Source organism: Montipora foliosa, chromosome 6, assembly GCF_036669935.1.
Source record: "Montipora foliosa isolate CH-2021 chromosome 6, ASM3666993v2, whole genome shotgun sequence".
Classification (NCBI taxonomy): Eukaryota; Metazoa; Cnidaria; class Anthozoa; order Scleractinia; family Acroporidae; genus Montipora; species Montipora foliosa.
In genome coordinates this window covers 23,020,829-23,026,828 of record NC_090874.1, presented here as the reverse complement: position 1 = coordinate 23,026,828, position 6,000 = coordinate 23,020,829, and the positions used below count along the sequence as shown (strand labels likewise).

At 37.2% G+C, this 6,000-nt stretch overlaps 1 long non-coding RNA gene across 1 annotated transcript; it reads right to left on the bottom strand.

The window, feature by feature from the left end:
* Positions 1-2,600: 2,600 nt before the first annotated feature.
* LOC138008877 (uncharacterized) lies at positions 2,601-4,146 on the bottom strand. The gene is made up of 3 exons (XR_011124286.1): positions 4,043-4,146; positions 3,640-3,705; positions 2,601-3,537 (listed from the first exon to the last, which is right to left on the bottom strand). It is a non-coding gene; the product is annotated as an uncharacterized lncRNA (long non-coding RNA).
* Between the last annotated feature and the right edge of the window lie 1,854 nt (positions 4,147-6,000).

The following is a 6,000-nucleotide window of genomic DNA, read 5'->3' as shown; positions in this document are numbered from 1 at the left end:
ACTTGTGAAAATTACTCAATGCATATTTTCATTCTAGACTGGGCATAAGCATATCTCGTCCCCGTCAAATAACTCAATTGATACGGAATTTTCGGTTGAGGCCAATCTGTCAAACATCGCACAGCACAGATTTCAAGACCCGGCTTGCTTCCAAATGATTGTGGAAATCTGAAAGCCTAAAACGTCATATTCACCAATAAAATTTGATTGCCCAGGAGATTTAGAACACGCGTGCGGTGTTGGGTGAGTAAGCAACTGTAGCAACACTAAAAGAGATGATTCACGTAGCACAACCGAAACTTACGTTGTTAGGCTTGCCATTAAAGTATTTTTAATTATTTTACATTTTGTTTTTATAGTATTCATTTACCGTTTACAATTTGCAGTGTGTCGTTCGTTCGAATTCCTGCCAATTATAAACACGATTTGAATTATGGTGTCTTGCAGTTGAAGTATGTGACCCTTCGAAGTGCTCCTGGTCCATCGTCTGTCTGTCCCGTTTTTCAGAGTTAATCCGAGTTTTTTAAATACAAAGTACTTTTGTTGCTCCAAGTGACGCATTTTGGTGATGTTGGTGGCCCAGTTGAATTCGCTATTTATTTAATTGTTCGTCCTCTGTTCAATTCTCGGTCTGTTGAGTTTGAGAGACCCCTATAATCTATGCCAGGTTTGATCAGTCTCGCGATCAGTTTCTCGATCGGTTGCCGTTGTTCACGTCATCGCCAGAAGTCGGTCGATGAACTGCCACATAGTCACTCTTTTTCTAAAGTAGTTTGTTACTACTGTTTGTCACCAAAAGTCGAGTCCATGTTGTAGTTAACAGTCTTATTTGTCAAAACAATAAAATCGAATCTAATTTCTTTCCTTTACTTAAATTTTAACCTACTGCGGTCTATTCGAGCTAAATTTATTTTCAAGAATAAAAACCATTAGAGATCTAATTATGTTCAGACCCTAATTTGGATAAAGTGTAAGATATATTGCTTTTAAATTTTTAATATTACTTTAGTTATCTTATAATTTTTATTTTTTAATGATATGACGATTGGGAAAATATGATTGGTCAATTACACATTTACTATTTTCCCATTGGTGAATGGTTATGACGAAAACACTGACGCGTGCGCAGGGGAAAAAATGCTTTTTCCTCAGAATACAAATAATGACCGACCAGTCTACCACAAAAAACGCTTAAATTTCTTTTCAGCTTTATGAAAAAGACTTAGGAACGTAATGTCTTAACCCGCTAGCGGGTATTTTGCTGAAACCACCGGTAAAGCGATTTGCGAGCCTAAGGGAAAGCCATCTCGACAAGTTTATGAACAAGAGGCATTCAAAAGAGTCACGAGATGTTTTGGTTATGTTATAAAACATGGTTTTACAAGCGTACGATCAATGCACCTTTCCTTGGTCATTAATTTTGGTTTAAAGACACGAACGATCCTTGTAGCTCCCCGAAAACGGGCGCCCCATTTTAATGGAATGCAAAATGGTTTCTTTTTTCATCTTTAACAAACAGTAAACGATTCATGCATATTGTAGCATCTATTTATAGTTGCACGCTGGAGGTTACTAAGCAGAGGGTAGGACCAATTTACAAGGAACGATATTTGGCGCTTACGACAAGCTTTTCACAGACCTATGACATGACTTACGATTGTCGCAGCGTTTACGACTTGTTTTAAAATGCTAAGACTTTTCTGACGTACACGACAATTGTAAAAGAATTGTAAACCTGTAGCATATTATGCTAGTAGCATTGCTTTTTTTTTGGCGAAATTATGCTAAAATTATGCTCTTTTTTCCAAATCATTCCCCTTTTTTTAAAATTATGCTCTTTGAAAAAATTGCAAATAAGTCCAAAAAATAAATTTTTTTAATTCGAAGCCGTTGGTCTACATGAAAGAAACGCAACAAATCCACAATGAAATTCAAATAAACATGTGGTTCATGTTAACATGCACACTAGTACTAGACTATACTCTCATGTAGCTTATCTGCGATTGTTATATTGCAGCATTCCACTTGCTTGCATCGAATAACGTCACCAAGTGCTTGGGACTTGGGAGTACAGATGAACAATGAGCAAATTGTAGCATCAAAAATGATCCGATAATTATCAAAATATGCGAATTAGGCTAGCTTTGCTACTTGGTAGATATTATGCTAGCATAATCTATAAAGGCCTACTCATGGGCTATCAAATGGAATCAAGTTTTAAGAATTTATGGAAGTTGCTAACAGAGTAGAAGCATAAAATCAGTGTGTAGCGTCGGAAACTCTATTCTACAACTTGGGCTTCCAAGTGTGAGGTCTTACGAAAAACGAGTACAATATTTCAAAGTAACAAGTGTCACGAAACTCCAGTAGAATATTCCATAAAAACTTGTCGATACCTCTGTTTAATTGAATCTTAAAGCAGCTCTTTTTATAGTAAAGAAATTTTGATTAGCTTGCAGAAAATATTTAAAATTCTGCCTAAATGCTTAATTTGAAAAGTGACCTCTGTTGCCTGGACACAAACGAATTGGATCACAAAAGACCCAACAGCATTATTTCAAACAAAGCTCCTCATAGCCTTAAACTTGGACAACTTAATGCCTTACCATCAAAACAAATGATGAACTATCTTAGAACATTTTACAAGCAGAGCAAACCACTTATCAAGAGAGTCGCAAATTAACAGCTTTATGGTTGTATGTCAATGACTTAAGAATGCGAGATTTATTACTTGTCAATTTTAAGAACTCGGTTAGCAAGTGTAGTGTTTATAAATACTTTATATCGTTTGGGAAAGAAGATTTAAATAATGCCAGCCTACACATTTTTGCAGAACCGTGTTTAAAGAAATTTAGCCACCTAATGCTGCATTATATCGCCGAATAACTGATTCATCAGCCAGTACCTCCTTAAAATTGTTAATCATGTTGCTACACCATTTAAAGAAGTGTACAGCGTCGATAATCAGACACTGAGCGATCATTGTAATCTCTAATATTTTGATGGGGGAGGAGACAAGTAAATGGCCATTCAAATTACATTAAAAAGTAAAGTCTAAGTCATTTTGAACAAAAACGATTCCCGAGGATTAATCCAATGATCGCTCAATGTTGAAATGGTGGCTGCCTAGAAAGGTTCCCTTTCTTTATTAAAATGTCCCCTGTTATTTCTAAATCGGTATTTAACTTTATGAGCAATTTTTTTTATGTTCATTGTCCACTGATTTTTTTCCACCGATTCTCCACCATTCTCTTGAGTCAATTTCTTATGTCCATTCTCCACTGAGCTGCCTGACATCGTATCTGTACTTGAGGGCGAAGTGTGCAATCCGACGAGAGAATCTTATACTACAGAAAATGGCCTTTGAGCAATTTTACTCCTGAAGTTATTGTAAATCCTTTCTAAAGGAAATTTGAGTATTTTTTCCTGCCACCATTTATAAGTAGTATCTTAAGTCTACCGTTCTTATCTTTGGCGAGTTTCCATCTAGGTCTTCAATTGATGTCTTCATTCTTGCTGCATTTCTTTTTCTGTGTCCTGGGAATATAATATAGAAGAACAACTGATGAGACGACATGTACAAGGTCGAAGAGATCAAACTCGTGTTCCGCAGTCACTGTAGATAAATTTCAAGCTTACCTGTGAGCGGCGACATGAGAAGAAAATTCTCTTTCGTTCTTCCAAATATTTAAGACAGATCGTTTCCTGTGGAGAAAAAGACAAACAAAACACCACATTAGTTTTTGAAACGTTTACGGGCACAAGAATTTCAAATTCTCAGAGGGGTAATTTTCTTGCAGTAAAACTTGGATAATGTCTCCTCTAAAACAGCAGCAAAATTATCAACCAGGAATTTCCCTTTACGTAAAATGCTGTGAGGCATAGTTAAACTAATCAAGAAGTTTATTTTTGACATGAAAACGGCTTAGTTCAAAGCTTAAACAACTGGCTGGCTGTTTTTGCTTCGCCAAGAAACTTATATTTGCCTTCTGCACCTTTGATCGAAATATAACCAAAACTTCGCATGACTCTTCCAACTTACCAGTCTTGGATGAAAAGGAGAAAATATTTTTTTCCTTCCTCCTGGCCTATCCGGTTCCAAAAAATTCCGTTCGACGTTCAAATCCCAGAGAAACGGCACAGCACCACCATGACGGTCAGCGAAAAATGAGTAAAATCTGGAAATATGAATTGAATATGGATAAGATTATCGAGAACCAATCAGTGAAAGTTCTTCATGAATCGAAACAAAAGGCTATGTCATGCAAATTTCACTGCGCAAATTTCATTGCAGTGAGAAAGTCGGGCAAATAACAAGCTTTTTATGCTGTGTTTAATATATTTTCATTATATTTACGATAATTTGCTTACAATAAAAGGTTGAAAAGTTTAAAAAAAAGAAAAGAAAGATGAAAAGAGCATTCATGAAATCTCGAACTGGGGATGACGACCTTCTCGTGACATCAAATTTACGTTCATCTCTATTGAGCTATCGGGAACTCGTAGCTTTCACTGGTATCAAATAAAAGGAAAATGAAACAAAAAAGTCCTCTGCTACCGTGTTGCTGGCAGTAAAATGTCAGTGGAAGTAAAGGTAAGTTACCATATAATTTGGGCCCAATAATAAATAAGAAGTATTTGATTAAGAAAAAAAACTGCTTTGAAGGAGTGTAAAACCCTGAACACGGACTTCTCGTTTCATAAGCTCAAGTGATTCCACTAAGCTATTGGCAACCCTTGAACAAATCATGAAATTTTTAAGCTTTTAACAGCAAGTCAAAAAATTGAACTGCGAACAACTTAGGCTATCAAATACAGGAGTGTTTGGATAGAGAAGGCAAATCCAACTTCGTTCACTCTGAAATCAAGTGTGCAGTTTGAAGTCGTCAAGTCCGAAGAGGGAACCAGTCATCATGGCAAATGCATCTTGTATCACCTCAGAGCTCAGAAAATAAAGTAAAACATGATCGAAATTTCATCCAGGAATTATTTTGGGTGATCAAATATTTCCTGAATTTACGAGGCCAAGGCTCGCAAGGAAACCTCGCTCAACCCGTCGCCATCCATGGCGACCTTTGCTGAGTTAGTATATATAGCACCTTCTTTGGATTTTCGCACAGTTGTGGTACAATTAATTTTGTGTAAGCTGACGTTTTTTCCAGGGCACGCATGTGTATTGTCTTTTTATTTGAGTGTGGGTAAATCTATTAAACATTCTCGTTTATGGAAACGACAAATTCTTGACAGACTTGACGTCAATATCAAGCATTACATGTCCTTGCATACAAAGTAAGAAGCACTGGTCCAAAATAGGATATATGAGTCACAAAACACTTAAGGTCGAAGATTTCTTCAGAAATAATTCCCCACGCTGATGAAATATGACGTGAGCGCTCTCACAGATGTAAGATTAGCAAATTGACAAAATATAGGGAAATTCCGAGCTTTGATGATAAACAAGTAACAAAACACTGTGGGTTGAGCGAAGGAGGTCTGAGTTCTGTTATAGCACCAAAGCGCTACCTTGCTAATCGATCTTACTTTGTCGGCCTCTCTGATCACATCAGAGGACATCCATTTAGGATGAAGCCAGAGCGTCTCAGACTTTCCTAGGGGCAAACAGGATTTGTGAGTCACAAAAAATTTAAGCTTGAAGATTGCTTCAGAAACAGTTGCCCTCGGAAGTAAGACGACGTAATCTGTCACACAAACATGAGCTAAGCAAATAAAGAAGAGTTCGAAAAATTCCAAACTTTGAGGATAAAAAATTAACAAAACACTATGAGTGGAGTGACGGTAGTCTGAGTTCTGTTTTAGCACCGAAGCACTACCTCGCTAATCGATCTTTCTTTGCCGGCCTCTCTGATCACATGAGAGGACATCCATTTAGGATGAAGCCAGAGCGTCTCAGACTTTCCTAGGAGCATTGGCAGGAATGCTTGTTCCTCGTATGTGGCCCCTTAAGCGAGCTTCGCTCAACCCGTTGTGACATTTCCTACA